The sequence below is a fragment of the Leptodactylus fuscus genome, chromosome 10, assembly GCF_031893055.1.
Source record: "Leptodactylus fuscus isolate aLepFus1 chromosome 10, aLepFus1.hap2, whole genome shotgun sequence".
Taxonomy (NCBI): Eukaryota; Metazoa; Chordata; class Amphibia; order Anura; family Leptodactylidae; genus Leptodactylus; species Leptodactylus fuscus.
Genome location: NC_134274.1, coordinates 37,575,840 through 37,600,252, shown reverse-complemented (window position 1 = coordinate 37,600,252; position 24,413 = coordinate 37,575,840). Strand labels below are relative to the sequence as shown.

At 41.8% G+C, this 24,413-nt stretch overlaps 1 protein-coding gene across 3 annotated transcripts in view; it reads right to left on the bottom strand.

Moving 5' to 3' along the window:
- Positions 1 to 24,413, bottom strand: part of ZMIZ1 (zinc finger MIZ-type containing 1) — a 203,037-nt gene that overhangs the window by 92,070 nt on the left and 86,554 nt on the right. For 2 of the 3 annotated variants that reach the window (XM_075257928.1, XM_075257930.1), the window contains exon 4: positions 23,356 to 23,412. The exons of the other annotated variant lie outside the window; for it this stretch is intronic. The gene's annotated coding sequence lies outside the window, so the exon portion shown is untranslated. The remainder of the gene's footprint in view (positions 1 to 23,355; positions 23,413 to 24,413) is intronic. 3 annotated transcript variants of the gene reach the window in all.

Below are 24,413 nucleotides of genomic sequence, written 5' to 3'. Positions count from 1 at the left end.
AAAATAATAAAATATCATAGTATGTGCTTTATTATTGCAGAGTATTAGGTCAAAAGAGGAAAGACCTTCAAGACAAGTCTCATGCAACATCTACTGAGAGTCCTACTTGTGGCACCTCCTGGCTCTACCTATGGAGGAAGGGCCCCTCCTGGGTCTATTCATGGGCAGAGAGCACTCCGCTGGCAGAGCTTATGGAGACAGTGTGTCAGCCTCGCCCACAATTACAAGTCGAAGCCCCAAAATGAATACCAGAGAAACTTAAGGAGAGCTTTTGCAGGATCTGTGGTCTATTAACCGTATAACATAATTGTTACTATAAAGAAGATCTAATTCAACCTCATATCTATTTCATTCCATCATGCACTAAGACAGTAGGTCGGCCTATACATGAAACCGTTCTATTCATAACACAACACAACAGTCCTACCCAAAACTTTCATTATGGCATAGTCAATGTCTGAGTTTCAGTTCCTTCACCCCCTGTATTATGACCCATAATACTGTATATATCGCAGGGCATGAAACAAGCGTAAATAAGAGCCATCCTTACAGATCAGTACACATTCAACAAATAGCCCCCAACAATGATCTCCCAAAGCCTTAGGAGGTGGTAGGAAATGGTGGGTGCAAGCGCGTCGTACATTTATAATCCTCCTCATCCTTTCATTGCTCTCCAAGATTTCTATGAATCACAGCACAAGAGCTCATTATAACCGCACCGAGCAGAACACCAACCACCAAGAAGCCTGTGCGGATGCAGCAAAGACAGCGGGCACATGGGACTCACACCTCACAATAATACAAAACAATACACTAGGATGCAAATATGTGTGAAGTGGCACCATGCTAATATCAGGAGCTAGTGAAGCTACGCAAAGAACCACAGGAACGTTTCAAAGCCTGCATTTATTTTAACACAACTGCTTTTTGCAAAAGTGAACAGACATCCACATGGTTAAAGGGTTAACCATCCACATAGAAAATACAGGTCATAGGGCAGCAGGTTACAAGCAGATTCTTCTATGCATCTAGAACCGTGATGGCGAACCTGTGGCACTCAGAGTCCTCTCTTTGGGCACCCATCGTGGAACAGATTACACTGTATGTGGGCCACCGTGGAGCAAATTGTATTGTGTGGGGGCAACTGTGGAGCTGATTGTACTGTGTGGGGACCAATGTGCAGCAGATTATACTGTGTGTGTGTGGGGGGGGTCACTGTGGAGCTGATTGTACTGTGTGGGGGTCACTGAGAAACAGAAAGCATATAAAGCCTCATTCGTATGACCATATTTTGCAGGACCATAATTGTGTGCAATTGTGGATCCGCACATTTTTAAGGTTATAATGCAGAGTTGGCACTTTGTAATAAATTAGTGGGTTTTGGGTTGCAGTTTGGGCACACGGTTTCTAAAAGGTTCGACATCACTGATCTAGAATATATCTAAAATATATACATTTCACATGGAAATGCTTCCTATGCTGCATATCACACAAACAAACCCCAAGATATATATATATATATATATATATATATATATATATATATATATAATTTTTTTTTTTTTAAAACCCATTGAAAACATACATTGAAAAACACAACATACATGACATATCAATGTACAAGGTTCTTCCAGGCAACAGTATTGGCAGGTTAGAGTATAGCTAAAGTGCAACTCTTGATCTAAAAGCTTTATTTGCTAACTCCTATACATCCATATGGCAACCTATATGGACTTTGTGCATACACACAGATCAACGTATGTGTGTCTATATACAGTAATATGGATGTGTGTGAGTAAACAAACACAGTCTGGTTCCAAGTATCGTCTCCGTGTGTGATAGACTACATCCCAATTCAGGTACTGCGCTCACTGGAAGAAATTTATCCTATCAACACTAATACAAAGGGAAAATGCCCATAACAAGCAGTGAGATTGTAACTCTCACCCCGGAGCGATCTCATTGATAAGCCTGCACTTACAAAAATGGCAACAAATCAAAGAAACAAGAAACAAATCAAATCTATAAATGCAAAAACTGAACTTCGCCTCCGATGCAAATTATTGTATCCTAAGCGAGTACACAATAAGTTGTGTAGTTCTATTTCGCATACACTTCTTATAGGGGAGAATAACCCCTGACATGCACCCCCTAATGTGTTCACCGATCATTGGAAACCAGTCATGTACTAGATTCTGTCTATAGAAATTCAGCCATAAAGTGGCTCGTGTAATGACCAGTCGTAACTTTGATCTTTTTTGGCCAATTATACTGAAACCTTTATTAGCCAATTAGAAAGTAATAAAAAATGGACAGGATAATAAATTTCATAGGATGTGATGCAAAAGAGCATTAATGTTTTCAGAAGGATAACTTCTATTTAAATGGTGCTGGATTCTCTCCTTACTCCAAATGGAAAACCACTTAAAGAGAAAGAACCCACATGCTGGAATATCTCAATATCCTAGGACATGACAATGATACTATGGAAGGGTTACATTACATTACATGCTTCTATCGGCTCCTAAGCACACCCATGAATATTCTGGGTGACACTAGCACATGGACTTGGCGCCATTTCCCGGGACGAACCTGAATGAGGTCACTGCCATGTGGTTTTAATGCCGAATATATAGTCTGAGTTTTCACTTTATTTGAGAAAATTGGGAATGTGGTGTGCGGATTTCTCAGCGAAAGACACAATCTGTGGATGTTTTAAGACACAAAGTACAGGCAGAAATAAATTTGGAAATTTTGCCATGTAGAGAAATCCTTAACATATAGCGGAATCTTCCGAGCAGCCCTACAAACGGCCACTATGGGGCATAACACTGTGTACTGGGGCCACTATGGGGCATAATACTGTGTGTAGGGGCCACTATGGGACATAATATTGTGTACTAGGGGCACTATGGGACATAATACTGTGTGCAGGAGCCACTATGGGACATAATACTGTGTAAAGAGGCCACTACGGGACATAATACTGTGTGAAGAGGCCACTATGGGACATAATACTGTGTGAAGAGGCCACTATGGGACATAACACAGTGTGCAGGGGCCACCATGGGGCATAATACTGTGTGCAGGGGCCACCATGGGGCATAATACTGTGTGCAGGGGCCACCATGGGGCATAATACTGTGTGCAGGGCCACTATGGAGTAGATTAGTGAGTGCAGGAATGCGTGTGTGTGTGTGGGGGGGGGGGGGGGACACATTAGTAGACCAGTAGATTTAGTAGACCAGTCTAAATGACATAATGGACCTAGGTAGTTTCCAGAGGTATATGTCCTCTTCACATAGTCAACGCACGCTTACTTGGCTAAGTTGGGAGCGACAGCCAAACAAACTTGAGATATGTGGCTAGCTCAAAGAAGGACCCCCCCCCCCCCCCCTCCAAGACACACACATACACTTTAACACATCCTTGTAGAAAAAAGAAGTTGAATTGGTCATGGAGGGAGCGAAAGAAAAAAGGGAGTAGGAACGAAAGCCAGACAGGGAGGACCATTTGGTTTTTTTAGAGTCTGTGAAATACCATTGTTCTAAGAAACACAGAAGCCGCCTTCCCCCCACAGCCTCATCTCCTTTCCTCTCTGCATAGCCACATCAGACTTTAATACATATGGAAAGGAGCTCATTAAATAACCCAGAGGTGAATTAAAGCCATACGCTGAGGAGCGCGTATCCAACCTACAGGCTCCTAACATGAAGTTCGTTAGAAGTGCTCAGTGAGTTTAACAAGCTGTGTAACAAGCAGACGTCTCAGTTTGGCTTTTACAAAATGTTCACATAAACTTTAAAAAAATATAAAATAAAATTAATGAGATGACAAGTTAAAAAAAAAACCTGAAAAAAAAAAAAAACAAACAAAAAAATAAACAACTTACCGTGAACTTTTCAATAATTGTATAACAAACATAAGGTACAAAATTATAGTGGAAATCTGTGGGCAGGGGTAAAATTGATGCCTAAAGTTTTGCAGAGTCTGTTAACTATATTGAATGCAGGATTGGAATAGAACCAATAGTTCACACTTAAGAGTCAGGCAGACCAATTGCAAGATGTGTCGTCTGCAACCAACAACGTCGCTGGGACTGGACAACTATCTCATGTCCATAAGAGGCTTCTGATTCAATCCCGTCAGGGGAGATGAGGATCGGGTAGATGGATTTCAACTACAGGGAGATAAGCCAAAACCAGAGGAGTAACGTAGCACCTTTCTTCTCTGTCTAAACTGAACCAATCCATGCATGGCCAAGTTATGTATGCATGTATATGGAAGCATTGAGAAGAGAGTCTGCCAAACAGATATTTCATCTTTACGCCTTTATGTACACACACAGCAAATTTGATGCTGCAATTTCTCATTCTAAAAACCTAAGTCATCTGACTGAGCATAAAACTCTGACCTATAATACAGACGTACTCCACATGTATCATGCACCTCTATGAGGGGCCTATATCAACTTTTTGTCCAATTCCTTCCAATAGGTTGATGCTAAATGATCCGGTCTCCTTGAGTATTGTTCTGGGGAGACGCCTCATGGGTCCTTTGAGAGTGAATGTTCACAAGGAGTTGACGGGTAGACAGGATCATGGTTTCGGGCTAATGATATAGCCATCGGCTGAACAGTCTCCGGACCCCACCTTATACCTGCACATTGGACTCGACTGAGGAAGAGGAGAGTACAAGTCACTGCCAGAGGCTTATTCTCCCAAAGAACATATTGACATCCAAATCCCAGATCCTTATCTCTGCTTAAGGGAGAGTTGGGAGGCCCCAATACAGAAGAGAGGATTGGCGGGTCCCACAATATCGGTATGGTAGGCCGACATTTATGTCATGTGTTTGGACAGCTTTAGATATTTTGTAGGGTCAAGTTAAAACAGACGACTCCACCCTCAAAACCCATAAAACCTGCAAGTCTATAGGGAGATATCCTGTAGTTACTGTTCTGGAAAACACGAACTGGAGAATTCCTGGATAAAACATGCGAAGGAGTTTTCCATTTTGTTCCTTTACTTACTAGTCACGCCGTGGCTTTCAGAACGTGGCTGCTAATAGAGTAAGTTTGGGAAGAGCAGACGGCGGGAAGCACAGTGCTACTTCTGTCTGCTCCTTGCCATGATGGAAAACAAGGCAGCTTTTAACATTTCTGCTGTTCATTTTACCTTGGACTTAAATCAGAAATGAGCTAGACTTGCGCGCACAGCCAGATTTCTCTTTGGTGCTTTTCTCCCCTCCACTCGCACGCTAATGGTTTACTAATAAATTAACTACTCCTGCTGCTCAATAAACAAATAGGGATACCTGCAGCAGGAGACGTGTGCACCGCGATCTGACGCTGGCGCACAAGGCGAGCTCTAGGGTTCAGTTGCTACAGTGTTGCTAAGATCTATTAAAGCTGCCAAAGGGAGACATTAAAGGGAAGTGTGCAGTATATCTCTCCTGGCTTTTGTTAGCTGATCACAGATAGAAGCCTTATGCAGAACAGTTTATCAGCTGTACACTTGAAATACACTGATAAAAGAAAAGGCAGAGAAGACTGAAGCTTATTTCTCCTGAAATTCAGAACATGGCTTTCATTAACCCTGTCTGCATCAGACAACCAGAGGAGTCAGCAAAGACTTGCAATTGCACTTTCCAACAAAGCAAATGAGAAGGCCACAGAGAAAATGAGATCTGAAGGCTTCATAAACACATCACAAGAACTAAATATTTACCAGGTGTCTTTGTTTTTAGATCGATAGATATGAGATAGATAGATAGATAGATAGATAGATAGATAGATAGATATGAGATAGATAGATAGATAGATAGATATGAGATAGATAGATATGAGATAGATAGATAGATATGAGATAGATAGATAGATAGATAGATAGATATGAGATAGATAGATAGATAGATATGAGATAGATAGATAGATATGAGATAGATAGATAGATAGATAAATAGATAGATAGATAGATAGATAGATAGATAAATCTAGATCATAAATCTGATACACAAATATAGGAGAAAAATTCAAGGTTTCAAATAATAAACAAAATTATGACAAAATAAACCCCGACTCGGGGCCACACGGTGGCTCAGTGGTTAGCACTGCAGCCTTGCAGCACTGGAACATCATCTGCAAGGAGTTTGTATGTTCTCCCCGTGTTTGCATGGATTTCCTCCCATTCTACAAAGACATAATGATAGGAAAAAAATGTATATTGTGATCCCTATATGGAGCTCACAATCTGCAAAAAAAAACAAAAAAAAAACACCTGACTCTACAGTCAGTCAGACGATTGTCCATAGTATAAATGGACCCAAGAATGGATCCAAGATCTTCTGTGTATTGCCAGCTATAGATGATGGAAGATAATCTCTGCCCAGAGGCAACCACAATAAAGCTGGCCATTAACAATGCCCAATATTTTTAAGATTGATCTGTGTAATAGAGAATTGTGAATTAACCTTATGGCATCATGTACATGACAGAGCCACGAGCAGGAGACATTGTGGAGGCCCCTGGGGTTCCTACAGTGCAGCTATACATAGTCAGTGTGTTGCTGTACGCTATCCGGTGCAGGTTAGTATTTCGGGACTCTCTCCCCTAGTAGCATAGCTTTGTCACATAGAGGAACACAACACGATTGGTTTTCAGATTCCTAATAAAATAAATTGGAGGCATATAAAGGAATACCAGGGCCCCATAAAAGTCTTAGGGTGGTGCATTATGGCAGGAGGTTGTTGAAAACCATTATTCTGCCATGGACGAGAGTCCAACTCATCCCCCAAAACAGTTGAAGTGCTATAGAGACAATAAGGAAAGCTCCCTGTTCTGAGTTACTACTCCTCAATGGCCAGAAACATTCAGTGCAGAGAGTCTGGGGCATTGCACATGAAGGTGACACTCCCTGAGAACATACAACATCGAAGGTATTAAAACACAGATTTCTCAGTCATTAAGCCTGCATTGCCCATGACCCCTGGGATAATTACACAGCTATCCCTCAACAAGGCTCCTCTCAGTAAAAAGTATACCTATGATATGTCATAACTGTATAAAATGGGAATCACCCATTAATCCCAAGGCTTCCCATCACCAGATAGATACCACAATTCCAAATATAAGATTATCTATGGGTTTTGGTAGTAACCATAGGTCATCACTGACAACAATCCCACCGACTATGGTCACAGTAATAATGACCTCATGAGGGGACACTAAAAGAAGAATGAGAATTATTGGTGATTTTAATTCTACCGAGATCTCTGGTTGCATCACATTTCTAGTGATAAGCCACGTCCATGAGAAACTGTTGGCTAAATGCAGTTTAGTATAAATGGCCCCAAACCACCAGCTGACACCCCTGTGTGAGAGGCTCATAAACTTCAAGGGCCTGAAGCATTGTGCAAACCTGAAGTGGAGGGGGACGCACTGCATGCAGTGCAGTCAGAGAATGGTTCCTCGTGTACAGGGCGCTGTAAGCCATTCATAGGAAACTGACAGATTTATGAACTGACTTCTGCATTAAAGCTTTTTCTGTGAAGGCAAAGACTCATTCTCTCTCTGCTCCATCTCCCTCACTACATTGTTTCTTTAACACAGAAATGCGAGCGGCTGCAAAGAAGAAGCGTCCTAAGAAGCTTTGCTAAGAGATGCAGCAAAAGGCTACACGTGGAACGTTGCCAGAAAAACTAGATATTATTTCATTCTATATTATTACATCAGTCCGGAGAGTCAGCACTGTATAGACCCACTGTAGATGCACTTGTGTGGGGGGTCCCCATTACAGGTTACAAAACCCTTCATCTGCACCACACTGTCTGTAAATTACAAAGAATAAGAGCCAGACTGTGAATTAGGACTGCAGAATCCGGCTACATAGGGTTTGTTTGTAGTCTGTAACCATGGTGATACAGGTCTGCGCAGGAGCTGTAGACGCAAAACGAAGATTCATGAGCAAGACTGGTTTCAAAGTCTTTATTTTAGACTTGTTTTGATATATTAAAAGGGGTTGTTTCAGTATGAATACCCCTGATCAAATACCATAGGGCACATACGAACATCATATATAGTAGGGTCCCCTCCTAATTTTAAAGATTGTACTAAGGTAGAGTCGCACGCAATATGTCACTACAACACCATCTCCTTCCCGCCGCAGCCTTCAGTAAATCCGTGACCTGATGCGCACAAAGAAGCGGTGCCATTTTTCATTTCAGTAACAAGGCAGTTAAATGGCCGGCAATGTCCTGATCACCTCCTTCTACAAGCTTGTTTTACTAAGGCGAACCTTCTTTCTCAAAGCTTGTACAGAAATCGGATGTGACAAGGCTATGCTGTTGCTGGGCTCTGGACTTCTTCCAAATAGTGAGACATAGTCCATTAGCCCGGAACGGGCACCAACAGGATAAAGATTTGCTGAGGCTGCCACTTTCTGCATAGCTGGGAAACTGCCCCCGTGTCTGCGGTGCCAAATACTGACTGACACAAGAGATGGCTCACAGCAGGAGGTGCGCACAAAATTCATTACAGAAAAGGAAGAAAGATTTTCAGCTTTCTATTCAGCTTTTAAATAGCAAGGCTCAGTGGAGGATCACGACAAATCTGCAGCTCCTTATGGTAACAGAGGGTGAGAGGAACATGATGAGCAACACGGTCGTGTACCAGAGGTCAGGAAGAATTTCAGGGAGCACAATTCCTTATGACATACAAATAAATGGCTGTACACAGACATAGCGCGCAAGCTTCTTCTCTAAAAGTCATCATGCATCAAAGCTATAGCGTTACCTGCAGGCTTTTCTAGTGCACTATAGCGTCACAGCCAATTGCACCAAATTACAAACCTAGCTAAAATTGCAATTCACAACCTTAACTCATTACATACATTGCGGTGCTTGGACAGTGCAACACTAAAAAAAAAAAAAACTACGAAAAACTGTAAAATGACAGTTTCTATATTAAACAGGTAATAAGTGGAAATCTTGTTTCACTTTGGCAATAGCAGCACAGGATCCCGAGAGATCAAAGATAAGTAACAAAATTATACGGCGGAGAAAAATTATATTACTAAATTTAATAAAAATCCAAAATACGATGTTATAGAAGAAAACATTAAAGGGGAAATCCAGTAAAGTGATGGGATGAAATGTCGTATAGGTGTGTGAGACGTTCACACCGCGTAGAATTTTAAAGGTGTTGAGGGAATATGAAGAATATACGGTGTAACGGATCCCGTAATGAACAATACACGTCAGAAGACAGGACATAACCTGAGCAAACAGATCACTTTTGCAGGAAGTTTGTTCTCTCAGGCCAACCAACAACTGACACGTCATGTCCTCGCTCTGAAGCTAGTCGCGTGCGTTAAATTAATATCAGCTTAAAGGGGCTCGATCACTGGATTTTCGCTTTTTTAGATAAACATATGCCTGAATAGCCTTTAAAAAGGCTATTCAAGTCCTGCTAATCGTTTGTTAAAAGACGAATTTAGGTTCATACTAGACTAAAGGACCCTCAATGACGTCGTCACAGGTCCTCAAGCCATTTACGATAAGATAACAATATTGTGTGGGCGGAGCTATATCGGATTGAACAGGACAGTGTGGAAGCTGCTGAGAATGGTGTTTAATGGAAGGTGACGAGATGTAGCAGAGCCAAAACGCCCAGGCAGGCCGATCATGGACAGCAGCAATTGGCTAAATATAAGCGGATCATCGACAACAACAACACGCAGATGAAGTCGCGAGCAGAAGCTAGTATTGTATAATTGGAATTCAATCAGTAGCATTTTTGCAAATTCTGACCAAGGCCATCGACCATTTATGAGGGGGTCAGAGCAGGAGTTGGAAGCACAGTCAGGCTGTGGAATAGAGCAGTTGGATTCAGTGGTTTGCCCTATTGACTTCACAGCCAATGGTTCCCAGTTACGTACACGACCAGTAAATGTGTCTGACAGCTGCCCTCTCCATTCTTCCCATTAATAACTCATGCAAGCTTGGCCGGGCCAAGTGCCTGTGTCTAAGGGTCAGGAGAGATCAGCAGACAACCATTTCATGGAAGGAATATGAAAATCTGTCTTCCAAGATGTAAATATGGAGACAGTGCTTCTGTTATACTGCCCTCTATAGGAAGCACCCTGAATATCATGCCCGACTTTCCCAGAAGCCTTTACTGCATAATGTGGGATTTTTATCAAGTCAATTTCTCAGCTACAGATGGCTGTTTTGGTCTGGTTGGCCCTCGTCAGCGCAGCGTAGAGAGAACTGACTTGGTGGAAGTGATAGGCGGAGAAACCAGATTATGGGGATAATGTTACTCTTTAAGGAGAAACCACCTATTAGGTGTGTGGAGACTTATACAGCCATAGTCGCTCCACTGTAAGGGATCATGGAAGGAATATGCAAATCTGTCTCCCAAGATGTAAATAGGGAGACAGTGCCTCTGTTATGCTGCCCTCTATAGGAAGCACCCTGAACATGCAGTAAAGGCATCTGGGAAAGTCGGACATGATGTTCAGGGTGCTTCCTATAGAGGGCAGCATAACAGAGGCACTGTCTCCCTATTTACATCTTGGGAGACAGATTTGCATATTCCTCCCATGATCCCTTACAGTGGAGCGACTATGGCTGTATAAGTCTCCACACACCTACTAGGTGGTCTCTCCTTAAAGAGTAACTATTTCATGTGTATAGACAACTGAAGATACTAGACATTGGTTCAGTGTTATACACATACTTTTGGGCCACATGGTAGAAATGAGTAATTTGGCTTCTATAGAATAGTGCAATATTTCCGATCCATAATTGAAATCCATGACTTAAGATCCCTCCCTAACAATTAACCACTCAGCCGCTAAATCAGCAATTATCAATTATTACAAACAAGCTTCCATTCTCCACACCGCCATGTCAGACTATTACCAGAGACTTTCTATATTGCACGAAGTGCTATTCTATGAAACTATTGTTAATGAATTGAGAAATTCAGCATGCTTCTACGGCTTTCTCAATAATTGCCAATCTCTGTGTATACACAATAAATAGGCAGTGGAATTTCCAGGAGTGTGAAATTATTTCAGGTGACTGTATTAGAAATCCAGAAGAAGAAGAGGAAAAAAAAAAAAAAAACCTCTCCTGGAAACGTTAAATACTTAGCAGGAGATGACAAATCAAATGGGAATTACTGCGGTAAAAACATAATTAAAAACTTGATTGAAGTTAAACAGAATTTGCATAACACTGCAAATTAACTTTTAACGCAAAGCATTCAGCAGGAATGAAATAAAAAGGCATTTCATTAGGAAGCTATATTTAAACAATATAGAACAAAATAGAGACGTTTTAATGGGAGACACTGAGGTTTAATATCAACAAATGGCAGAGACAGGCAGAGGTCTGCACAATATCTGCTGCCTTCATGAATTAAGCTCGGTGGCCCCCACTGGATTTTTTTTCTCCTAATAATGAAAGAATCAAAATATACACAAATAGTATTACAGTAGTTTAAAAATGTCGCATTATTACAATATCATAGGTAGAAAAAAGAAATCTGATGTGTCAGATTTAGAAAATACTTGTATTCCCTTCAAGGGGTTGTCTGACTTACCGTATATACTCGAGTATAAGCCGAGGCCCCTAATTTTACCACAAAAAACTGGGAAAACTTATTGACTCGAGTATAAGCCTAGGGGGGGAATGCAGCAGCTAGTGGAAAATTTCAAAAATTAAAATGGTCGGAGTTTTTGGGTGCAGTAGTTGCTGGGTACTGGGGAAGGGGAGGGGGTGTTTCGGTTGTCTGTCTGCCCCTTCCCTGAGCTTGAGGACTGAATTTTTTTCCCCCACTTGGAATTCAGCCTGGCTGAATATAGGGTATCTGTAGTGCTCCTATTAACCCCTTCCCGACGGAACAGGGGCACTGCAGATCCCCTATATTCAGTAGACCGGGCACTTTCAGACACACGGATACCTAATGTGTATGTGTGTCACAGTAATTTTCTACTTTTATATGTATTCTAGGGAAAGGAGGGATTTAGAACTTATATTTATTTTTATAGCTTCTTTTTTTTTTTCTTCACTATTTTATGAGAGATTCTATACATTACTATTGCGGCTGGTGATAGACGACCCCCCCCTCCCCCCAAAAAAAGCCGGGGGGGCTTTTTCAACCCAAAAACCGTGCTGAAAAACTTGGCTTATACTCGAGTATATACGGTAATTTAATTAATTACTAGTGCCATTGAGGGGCCCGTAGACTTAATCTAGTACTCACGTCTCCCTGGGCCTCCATTTTCCAGTGCTTATAGATTCATTTATCTGTATACAGGGCATTTGTTGCAGGTGACCTCTTCAGCCTCAGTGGTCAACCCTTCACAAACAGAATGTCACAGCAGTCATGTGCCGTTTGTGAAGAGGTCACCGCTGAGGTCTGTGACTTGTTGCACAAACACTACATCACTAGTAGGGTTGAGCTGATATTGAGATTTCAAGATCGATTTTAAAATCTGATTTCTGATCATTTTCCAGCCGATCTCGATCGGAATCCGATCCCGATCCTCAACCCTAGTCAATGCTTCTCTATGGGAAAAGTCACTTTTAGGGTTGAGCCGATCTTGAGATAACCTCCGATCTCGATCCCACTGGAAAAGAGCCAGTCGGAATTCTGATCGCGATCGTGAAATTTACTCGATCGCTGATCAGAATCCGATCTTTTCCGATCCCTCAACCCTAATCACTAGTGACATCAGGCAGGGAAACTGTATACAGATGAATGGAGCTGCTGACTGGGATACAGGGAGAGGTGAGTAACTGTTTAAGGGCCCCTTTTTATTAAAGTTTAAAGCAAGAAGTTGCACATCCCCTTTAATGTAACTATTCTGGAGCATCTTTTCCTACATTCTCCTCGGTTATTCCTCCTGGAAGTTTAGAGATAACATGACAGTTGGGCGTGACCAGTTTGGGGGCATGTCCCTGCACTGTCTCTCACTGTCCAATGAGAACTTCTAGTCTAAGACTATGTAAGGACACACCCCCAACTGGAAACAAATTGATACATTTCTACTTATAATAACAGAGGAATGGTACAATGTAGAGTTCCAATATAAGATTCCCCATTGACAATACATACAGGCATGGCAGGAGCATTGAAAGGTCTTCTTTAATATCATTTAAACCCTGGATATAACAGTGTATTAGTTGCGGTATCAATCCAAAATACTGCACCACTAAGGTTTACATGTCGGTACGAAGAGTTATTTGGAGAGATATGCTGCATTACAGAACTGCTGCCACTCCGTGTACATTGAGGCACAACATTACGTATAACACTGAATGACTGTAACGTGTGCACAGAAGCTTGAAGCGTGCATTCGTAGGTTAAGACCAGTCAGAAAGTGGGAAGGTTTTGTCTTTATCATTAAGCTTCCTGAGACCCTCATTAATGCTGATGGGATAATCAGCTTTTGGCAATCAATATGTTAAGCTCACTTTACAAGGACTCCTATGTTTGTGTGGAAATCACCCATTAGCCCACCAAGTGGTGCTTCAGTGCGTTACATTGGCTTCTCGAGTGGCATTGTGCCGTCTACAGCTGTAAAAACTACCTGATCTACAGCCGCACTGGAAACCAGAGATTAAAGCTGCGGTTTGTGACTTCGCTTATACATTACAGGCATTCCTGCAGCTTAAAAAGCATTTCTCTACCTAAAAAATATAGAAATGAAAAATCTACATACAGGTTCTGGAGATCAAAAATTTTATCAAAAAAATTACTCAATTCCCAACAACCCCAGTGGATCCAAAGTGGTTGTTCTTCACTTCCCTGAAATCATGACCTGCAACTCACATGAGTGCTTTAGCCAATCTCTGCGCTAAAGTCATCACTGGAGGACAAGTCAAGAAAGAGATAAATCTTCTTAGGGGTGCATTAAATGATTAGGGTTGAGCGATCGGGATCGGAAAAGATCATATTCCGATCGGCGATCGAGTAAAGTTCACGATCGCGATCGGAATTCCAATCCCGATCTTTTCCAGCGGGGTCAGAGGTTATCTCAAGATCGGCTCAACCCTATCCATGTATATATCATTAATAGGGTTGAATGATCGGGATTGGAAAAAATCGAATCCCAATTGAGCAAATTTCACGATCGGCTGGAAAATGATCAGAAATCGGATTTTAAAAATCAATCCTGAAATCTCAAGATCGGCTCAACTCTATTAATGATTTAGCAGCTTTTTACCACTTCGTGTATCAAGAGAGGTTTTCCATGATGGCTCCTCTTTAGAAAAGGTTATTGAATGATCAGCAGGGTCAAACACCCAGGACCCCCCATGGATCGGAGAATGTAACTTCACCTTCAGGTGAAAGGGGTTGAGCTGCAACACCAAAACCAGCTAGGACGCTCGCCGCTGTGCTAACCAAAATGCTGAAGTCGATTGAAAATCTGATTGTCAGGGGGGTCCCGGGTTTTGGACCCCACTAATCTCTAGTTCAAGACCTAACCTAAGAATAGATCACCAACTGATAGGCCTGGAGGAGTGGGGTCTGTAGAGGCAGGGTTGGGACCAAGTTGGACCGGTGTTGGAGTGTGAAAAAAAAAAAAAATTGTTAATTACTTCTAATTTTATTATACATTTATTAATATTATATAATTCGATGTAGAATTTGTTACATATTTACTTTCATAGGAATTACAGGATCTTTACTGCTTATGACTGACCACGGCCATCAGCCATTTATGAAGGAGTTGGACTCAGAGTCAAGAGTTGGTCTGTGGAATAACAGAGGAGTCTGTGGTTCGGCCTCCCGACGCCACAGCCCTGGTAACTATAAAGATATTTACCCTTAATTTACTAAAAAGCTTCCTACACAGACAGACATGATAGCAAGAGGACCAATGAGATAGTAACTGCACCTACATTATGTAGTACAAACTATGTTACTACTAGAGTTACTATGTAGCAGCAAGAAAATACAAAATTCTAAATAACCAAGGAACGAAGGACAGTTCATGGATGAAATCTAGAGCGAACGGCGCCCCCCTCCCAAGTAAAAGCAACAGGACCAGTTATTCCCTAGAGGAGACAGATGTTAGAAGTTAGGACCACCTGGCATTAAAAGCTTCACAAACTGAAAAAGGTATTAGTTTACAAAAAGCTGTTAGCCCGGGCTTCAGCGAGCCCCTTATGTAGCAAGAAACACGTTCTCAACACATCTCCAACCTGTGTCACATGGAGTAAACAGGTGTCTCCTGTGGTGAGCTACAGCACACTGTGAATCCGGCCATACACATGAGATATTTATCTGCAGATCTGGGTTATTTCAGTAGTATCTGCTCAATCGTATGTGTATGACGGGCACAGACATTTCACCCCTATACTGTGCGTTCACCCCATGAGTTCTCAGCCTAAGGGTATGTCCACATGAGATGTACGTGCAATAGGTAAGGAATGGAGGACTTCATGAGTAATTGTCCCAGATTTGCTGTATATTTAACAGCAGAAATTGGAGTTCATGAAATGAACTTTGGTGAAAAGCTGCAGCATACGAAGAATTTTTTCAGAGCATCTAGATAAGATTTCTTTAAAGGGGTTTTCTGTCCCCGAGTTACTTTTATTTGGGGATCCAAGACTTCGACTCCACATAGATTAGCCCGACTCCGGGAGCCAGATGCAGCTCTGCTCTTATTCAATACGACCAGAGCTGCAGTACCTTCATTCCAATACTATACAGTGGATGGAGCCTGCAACTCTATGCACTGTGGGGCTACCAAGAGATATAGTCAACACCTGTGCGCACAACGCGGTTTCGACACAGTTCCGTAGATTGGCGCAGTTGTTTTGGAGGATTTATATGTTCAAGTTTGCAGCACATGGTCAGCATTGCTAGTCAGGAGTCTGGTGATAGGTGGGCTCCTCCAGCCACTGTCTTAAAGGACTCTCTGTGTCTAAGAGACCTGTCTGTCAGTGGCTGGGGAGCCCGAATATCACTCCACTAAGTCATAGTGCTGGCTACGCATGGCAAAGATTTACATACATATTCTTCAAAACGGCTGTACTGATCTTCATAGGTAACTGGCTACAGAAACGCTTTGGTCACTACAAAATGTTGACTTCGGAGGGGGTAGCGTAAGGGGCCTGACAGATTCCTTATAAGAAGACAGCAACATGGCACCCGGCATGGAGACAATGTGGAAGGCACTTATGTAATGTGTATAGGTACTGTAGCTACAATGTACGATAGCGCCTCATTGGAACTTCTTGGCTCTTTCATGCTGGTAAGTTTTAGGGCAGCAGGATTTTCACAGTTAAAGGAAAGCTCAAAAATGTTGTGCGGACGAGCAGGCCCCTATGTCTGATTTCCAAAATTTAGAACGTACAGTGCATTATAGATAAACCCTGCAATGTATAGTAGACTGCACAAGCAGGGCCTGAATAGAAATAGGTTGCAGAGCTCCATGCATAATGTCGAGACGCCCAGAAATAGTATGTATTACTATGGGTGTAAAGCACGCAGATACCGCGTGATAAAATGACTCCACAAACCTCATAGTTCTGCGAATAAGAGAAGATAAATGGTACAATGCTTGCAGCAGTTCACTGCTCAGAAATCGTTCACTGCTGAACTGAGCCAACCCTGTTTTATCTGCTCTGCCAGCTCTCCTTGGAAAAAAAAAAAAAAAAATCTTGTAGAGAGAAAGCAATCTGTGTGTCTGAGCATTGGATAACCCCGTGAGTCACAGCTCTGGTATTTTTAGCTGAGCACACAAAACTCTCCTTGTGTGTGACTACGTGAATTATTACATATATATGCATGTACACATTGGTGCTATATCAATGGGACCCATATTAGATTCTAAAAGAGTCAGGTGTGGGCAAACACATTAAGAGAAATGACTAGGAAGATGCGGACAAATCTTTCCAAAAATGTAGCGAGCAGCAGAAAGTGAAATCTTAGTAACTAACCGTGGATCCAGAGTCAGTGGGGGAGATTTAACACATGGGGAAATGCTGAAGTCAGTTTTGCCAGCGCCAAATTTACCAAATGTCACACAATGTTTGATAAATCTGACACATCTATCCTGAGGTCTACTAAAGCTGGGTTCACAGGGTGGGGGTGGTCCGGATTTTGATGCGGAATCCACGTCAAAATCCGGCTCAAAAAACTGCCTCCAATTGAATTCAATGGGTCCCTTTTTCTGTGAGCGGGAACAAATTGAAAAGAAGCGACATGCCCTTTCTTGAGGCGGATTCCGCGGAGCAACTCTCCTTCCCGTCTAGGCCCATTTATTTGGGCCTAATCCTGGATTCCCATGCACTGTATGCACCGGCATCTAGTCGCGGCTAGTCGTCTATTGGACCAGATTCTAAGGCGGCCTCCGCGTCAAAATCCAGTCCAAAACTTCCTGTGTGAATCCAGCCTTACACCACATTCTACACCACTGTCACAGTGGTTGAAATTCGGAGTACAGACAGGCTAACCCAAACCACATTCCTACCCACTTGTCAAAAGTAGAGTCAATGGTGTAAAAATCCAAAATGTCAGTGTAAACAAGTACAAAAAATGTCAGTGCAAACAAGTACAAAAAAGTACAAAAAATGTCAAACCTACACTTTTTTTTTTTTTAATGTAGATTGTGAGCCCCACATAGAGCTCACAATGTAGATTTTTCCCTATCAGTATGTCTTTGGAATATGGGATGGAAATCCATGCAAACACGGGGAGAACATACAAACTCCTTGCAGATGGTTTTATGTCCTTGGCGGGATTTGAACACCAGGACTCCAGCGTTGCAAGGCTGCAGTGCTAACCACTGAGCCACCGTGTGGCCCCCGAAACCTACACTTTTTTACACCAGAGTTCTGGAGTTGAAGGCTTGAGAAATTCACCTTAATAGCTTAAGAAATTTTCCAAGTGTCATATAAGATTCCAGATTATGAATATAACTTCCAATGTATACGCTTCACCTCCACTACACTCCTGATAAAAGGGGCACCAGCTAAAAGAGACCCCCAATACTATTGACATGTTTGTTTTAGGAAACCCTTGCATCACCCATGATAACCTGCGGCATCTTCCATAGAACTCTATTTAAGCACAGGGAGTCCTTGCACATTCATACTGTCTAATCAGTGCAGATCGTATTGTACTGTGGAGCATTACTCCCCATAAACATGGAGAATGGTAACACCCAGTTGCCAATTTATTCATAAAATTTCAGGAGGAATAACAGAGGAATAGTACAATACACAGTAATAAGAAAATTTGTTCCAGAATTGTTATTTCATTAAGGAATACAAGTATTTACTAAAACAGACAAGTAAGGAGATAATAACTGGTCCCCTTTAAGCTAATGCAGTATCGGTAGAGCCACAGAATCTATTATTTAATCTTATGAAGCTATGTTTACTAGATACAGGAGAGAGAGACAGAGATCGCAGATAGATAGATAGATAGATAGATAGATAGATAGATAGATAGATAGATAGATAGGAGAAGATAGATAGATAGATAGATAGATAGATAGATAGATAGATAGATAGGGTGAAGGGGAAACAATTGGGGTTGAACAGTGGGAGGGGAAGGGAGAGGGAGAGACACAGAGCACTCATTTACTAGAGAGACATCAAAGACTCGGCAAAGCCTCTGGGACAGGAAGAGACAGGGAGGTGTTTTTAAATGGAAACATTTTTTCATCCTGAAGGCTTTATCCAAACACAGGAGATTCGAGTTTAACCCTATATAGCAGAAACCAGACTCTTTGCCCAGGACAGCTGTACATGGGAGTGAAAACAAGAAGAGCTCAAGGAGCTGCAGCCCACCGGTCAGGAAGAAACGCTGGCTGTAAAGTTCAGGCACTAACTTGCTCCAGCCATCACCATTTTCGCCGGCCCTATTAACTTGTTTCTATGTTGCTGACCGTTCCTGGATCAGGAAGCTGCTGGCACCCTGCAGGAACGACAACTTGCCTATATAAAAGCCATGGAGTGCAAAGCAGCAGATCTGTGGGTCTTTAGCGGCTTGCAGGAAGGTTAACCCGTGGGCCATTGTTTATGGCTGCATCCAGGCCCAGCTGGAATCGCTATACCACTGGTGGTCTGGCTTTATTTCCTGTAGTCTTAATAAATAACAGAGTAAAACAAGACTTTGATGGTTTCCAGAGTCCTGGTGTCTAGTTAACAGCCTGCGCTCCTGGCAGAGGGTCCCCTCTACAAGGCAACAGGGCATTCTGCAGCCTCGCAAAGGTCAAAGGCACCTCATGCAGTTTTCTTTAACATTGGCCTATGATCTGACTGCGGCTCTACATATAATACATGGAGGCTTTGCTGCGGTTTTATTATTTTTATACATGGGAATAAACGCAAATATATTTTTATATTTTCTGATAGGCATAAAGACTAGCTACAAATAACCGTGACATGGCCGCTTTATGAAATGACATCGCACAGCCATGGGGGCCAGTCAGTCCATTCATAGGTCTCCAATGGAGATCTGAACCTACCCGAAATATTGGAGATTGTTGGGGCAAGTTACACTGAATTTACTGAAAGGCACGTGCCTCGTAATAAATTTGGAGCTGGCTAACACTCAGAACATACTACCTACATATGATACATTCAGGCAGATAACCACAAAGTTTGCACTGTTTGTAGGTCTTCATCTTAAAGGAGTTCTCTGGGACTTATTGAGTTGTTCAGGGTGGATCCTTGAGCATTGCTTCAAGAGGAATGGGCTGAGCTGTAACACCAAGTCACAATACAAATGCTTGCTGATGGTATGCTGATACTTGGGACTCCCATCGATTCCAAGAATTATTAAGCCTGGAACACCCCTTAATAAAACGTAACTAAATGCATGGAAACATTTTTCAACATATACAAGTCACATTCTAATGTACGTAATGTTTGCACTAAAATTTGCAACTTTTTTTTCTCCTCTCACTTTTGGAAAGTTTCAGAATAAATGGGAAGGTTAAGAAAGAGGAGGTAGGGCCAAAAGTTAGGATGTTTGCAATAGCTTACACTCCACAAACATGAAAAGAGGTGCCAATAGGGACGAGGCTCTTAATAAATTTGGTGCATTACTATAAATTCTACTTTTTGGAAATCACACACATTTTCCTAGTTGCTTCTCCAATTTATTATGTGATGCGAAATTCCAGAACAAATTTGTAATATTACATTTTTTTGTAGTGGTTTATGCCAGCGCTTGGTAAATGTGAGCAATTTATCACTGGATTCATGCAATAAACATGTAATGTTATTGGCTATAACCGCACAGGTCATGTAACCCGCTCTCTGATTAACCTAACCCTGACTACATCTTAGTTTTCTGCAAAGTCCATCGAGTCCTTTCTAGGTATGTGGATTGATACTTGTATGTTTTGCTATCTAGAAAGTGCAATGCAAGAAGGGCAAATAGGAGTTACAAAGATTCATTAACACCTGACAATGAAAAGGTTAACAATAACCGAGTTCTGCCTTCTCTGGCAATGTCTGCCAATTCCCAGAGGACAAGAAAGCTGCACTTAGCAGGAGGAGGAGGTGGAGTCCAAAAAGCCAAGTATATAACCTTTGTATGGAGAGTAAACTGAGAACCTTGAGCTGGGACAAAGAAGTTACTCCTTCTGTGCTACTCTTTCCTGGGGCCCCGGGCGCAAGGTTAAAGTGTTTCCCAGGCTTTTGTTTGAAAACCACTATCCAAAATACAAAGACAATATACTTGACTCATTAGAAGATTGCTGCACTTAAAACCCAATTTTACACTGCCATGCTGGTCAGTCTGCAGAGGTGTGGGTACCCCATGCCAGGAAACCTTGCATACATTGCAAACGCTCAGTTTAGCAATCTTTCCTCAACCAGGAGATTGTCAAAGTTGTAAAGCCCCTCAGAACTGCTAACAGAGGGGCAAAGCAGCTTAAACATGACTTGGTTGACCGGGGACAACAAGTTTTAATTCTCCTGGTGAAGTGGCGTGGTCCCTTCCTGTGCAGTGCCCTGGAATCTGCATTTACAAACCTCAATCCTCCCATCTAGGTTTAGGGCCCTAGCGATCTCTTGGTTGGTTGTTGACGTGTTCAGGGCAGGACACTGCACAGGAAGGGACCACCTCCATGACACTTGTGATTAAAAGGGGGTTTAAGACCTGCTTTCCTCTGTCATGCAAGTAGTATGACCATCAACGGAGATAGGTTTAATCCACTCTGCTCTTCACCTATGTAGCACTGTCTGCTGGCAGACTTCCAATCACTACTCCTTCAGCGCTAGGATTCACATACATATAGGTGTCCTTCCTTGCCCGTTTGACGGTTTTGCGATATGCCAAGATGAATGGCACAAGTTGACCAGCTTTGAAAAAAAAGTAAACACATTGTAAGTAAGAATTTATTTTTTGAAAGCTGGCCATTTAACAGTGGAACAGGTAAGAAAGGACACCGCTGTATACTGGCTGCATTACCCTGGACGGGGCTAAGGCACATTCACACGGCTGTATTTTCAGACGTTGTATATTTCTATAAAAAGTTCAGGGATCTGCCACAAAATATACTGAAATAATAGGGGCCACACGGTGGCTCAGTGGTTAGCACTGCAGCCTTGCAGCGCTGGAGTCCTGGTGTTCAAATCCCGCCAAGGGCAGAAAACCATCTGCAAGGAGTTTGTATGTTCTCCCCGTGTTCGCATGGATTTCCAAAGACATACTGATAGGGAAAAAATGTACATTGTGAGCTCTATGTGGGGCTCACAATCTACATTTAGAAAAAAAAAAAGAAATTTACTGAAATAACATGACCTAACAGTGGCTGTATGAACCTACTACACATAAGTATCACAGCAAGGATACAATTCTAGGGGTCTCTCATATGCAGAGTCTTACCAAGGACTCATGGTATTCATTAGAAAATAAAATGGTGGCAATTGACTTTGCAGACACTACTTATACAAAAAACGGCATGTAACAACAAGGCAGGTTTTATCGAAAATGGGGCCATGCATGTGCAACAAGTAAAGTCGCTCCCAACTACGTTTACCTATCAGTGCGCGGGAGGAGGTACAGAGGACGGTATGGCTGTGATCTAATAACCATACAATTCTTTGGTGTCCTATTGCTTTTCACACTGTGATTTGCCTTGGGCCTTCTAGAAAATGGGGCCCTTAGCAATTCCCTACCCTCCACTTTAAAATTTGCCTTACCTAGCAAAAGTTGAACAACATGAATTTTAGGCTGCAATTGAAATGCTCCATTAAAAACAACACAATACTCACAGATTAACCAACTTTGCTTATCTGTACAATGTAGCAATAGACGGACAGACAGACAGACAGACAGACAGACAGACAGACAGACAGACAGACAGACAGACAGACAGACAGATAGATAGATAGATAGATAGATAGATAGATAGATAGATAGATAGATAGAACCTATGGAGCTCAGAATGTCTCCATTTTCTTTATTACGGATACTCAGAGCTATGAGTAAAGTAGGAAAAAAAAAATCAATGGTCTTTGTCTGCAAAACTGTTCATTATGACAAGAAAACTGCAGCCGCATTGATCTGTTTAAACTGAAGCATGTCGCGGAAGCAAAGAATTGTCAGAGGAAGGGGAAAATGTGACTGAAGAACTCAAATGACTGGCTGGACAAGAAGAAAAACCAGGACACGTTCACAGCTGTAAGGGTGCGTTCACGTCCGCTAAACAAACGTGACGAAGAAGACTGCTGATGGCCCTCTCTTTACACTAATAGGCCTGATACATGACTGACGCTCCTTCGCCTGCAAACTTCATTGTGTGATCTTTCATACCTAAAAGGCTCGGATGATAATATCATTCACCAATCTCCAATCTACAGTCCATTTTCACAGCTAAAAATAGCAGAAAGCTGAAACAGCAGGACAGCCATCTACGTGAAGGCGTTATACAGGCTCAACAACTACAAAGTGGTAGGTAGTTTTTGCTGGAGATATCAAGATCTTCTTCATTTTGCATTTAGGAAACATGAATAAACGGAAAAAAAAAAGTCCATAGCCTGTAACATTATGAAAACTATTAATAACTGCATATTCAGAAATGACGGACTTCTTCAAGGCAGCAAATTGCAACACGAAGGAGTGATGTTTTACAAAACCTCACAATAACAAAAATGCATGGATTTAAGTCAATGTTACTGATATTTGTAATAAGTGGGTAAAATCCAAGGCAAATCTGTACATGGCATGTGCCATCTTTGTAGCGTACACTAAAGTACAGTCCATTAAAACTATAGGTTTATTCAAAGGGCAGAGAGAACTGAAGTTCTTGAATCAAAGAATATTATTATTACATCATTAGAAGGAATAAAAACATCAAGTGAACTTACAAATTAGGGGAGAGCAGTCCTCGTCTTTCTGCCCTGTCTTTGTAAATCATGTGAACCCTAAAAAGTAGAGATTATAAACGTGCAGTTAGATGCGCCCTGGGAGACGTTTGCTCAGAATACACCTATCGCTAACCACTGCATTACATATTGCATTTACATTATACAAACAAATCTATATACAACTGCTACACAAGTTATCTTTATGTGAAAGCAGCACCCCAGACAACATGACCGCCATCCCAACCACCTGCCTCCTGAAAGACCCTGCACAACTTGGATGATCTCACAATGAGGAGTCTTGCATAGCTGAGTGGCACTGTGGGAAATGTAATAAAGGACAAACTGGTTGACAGACTTTGCTGCTTTTAGTAAATTCTTAGTAAATTACATGTTGGATACAAAGGTTATAGAGCTGTGAAATATCACAAATCCTGTAGTTTAGGGTAACTTTTTCCAGCATTCTTAGCTTTTTTTTTAATGCACAGAAAAGTGACAAGTGATTCAGCAGATGAAGGATATGCTTTATATAAAGCCTCATATCTTATAGTATTAACCTTGGTGATATCTGAATGGATGAGCGAGTAGTATTCAACCAAATACCTCCCCGCCATAGGTATTCGTGTAAGTGGCCGAACACCAAGGGGTTAAATGCATTGAATATTCGATGTGCTTAATGCCTTGGTGTTCAGCTGCTTACACGAATACCTATGGTGGGGAGGTATTCAATCGAATACTACTCGCTCATCTCCAGTGCCATGGTATTCCAGAGCTAAGGCCAGCCCAAAGTTATGCCCCATAACTTCTACAGATTACAGACTCTCCATTCCAATCCTCTACTTCTGGGTTCAGCAACCTGCAGTACTCTAGCTGTTGAGAAACTACAACTCCCAGTAAGCAAGAGCTGCTTTACCGTCCTTGGAACGCTCATAGAAGTGAATTGAGCATATTGGGTGTTGTAGTTTTGCAGCAGCTGGAACGCCAAAGGTGCTCAACATCAGAAAAAAAATAAAATAAATAAAAATAAATAAAATAAATAAAAAATAAAATAAAATTTTAAT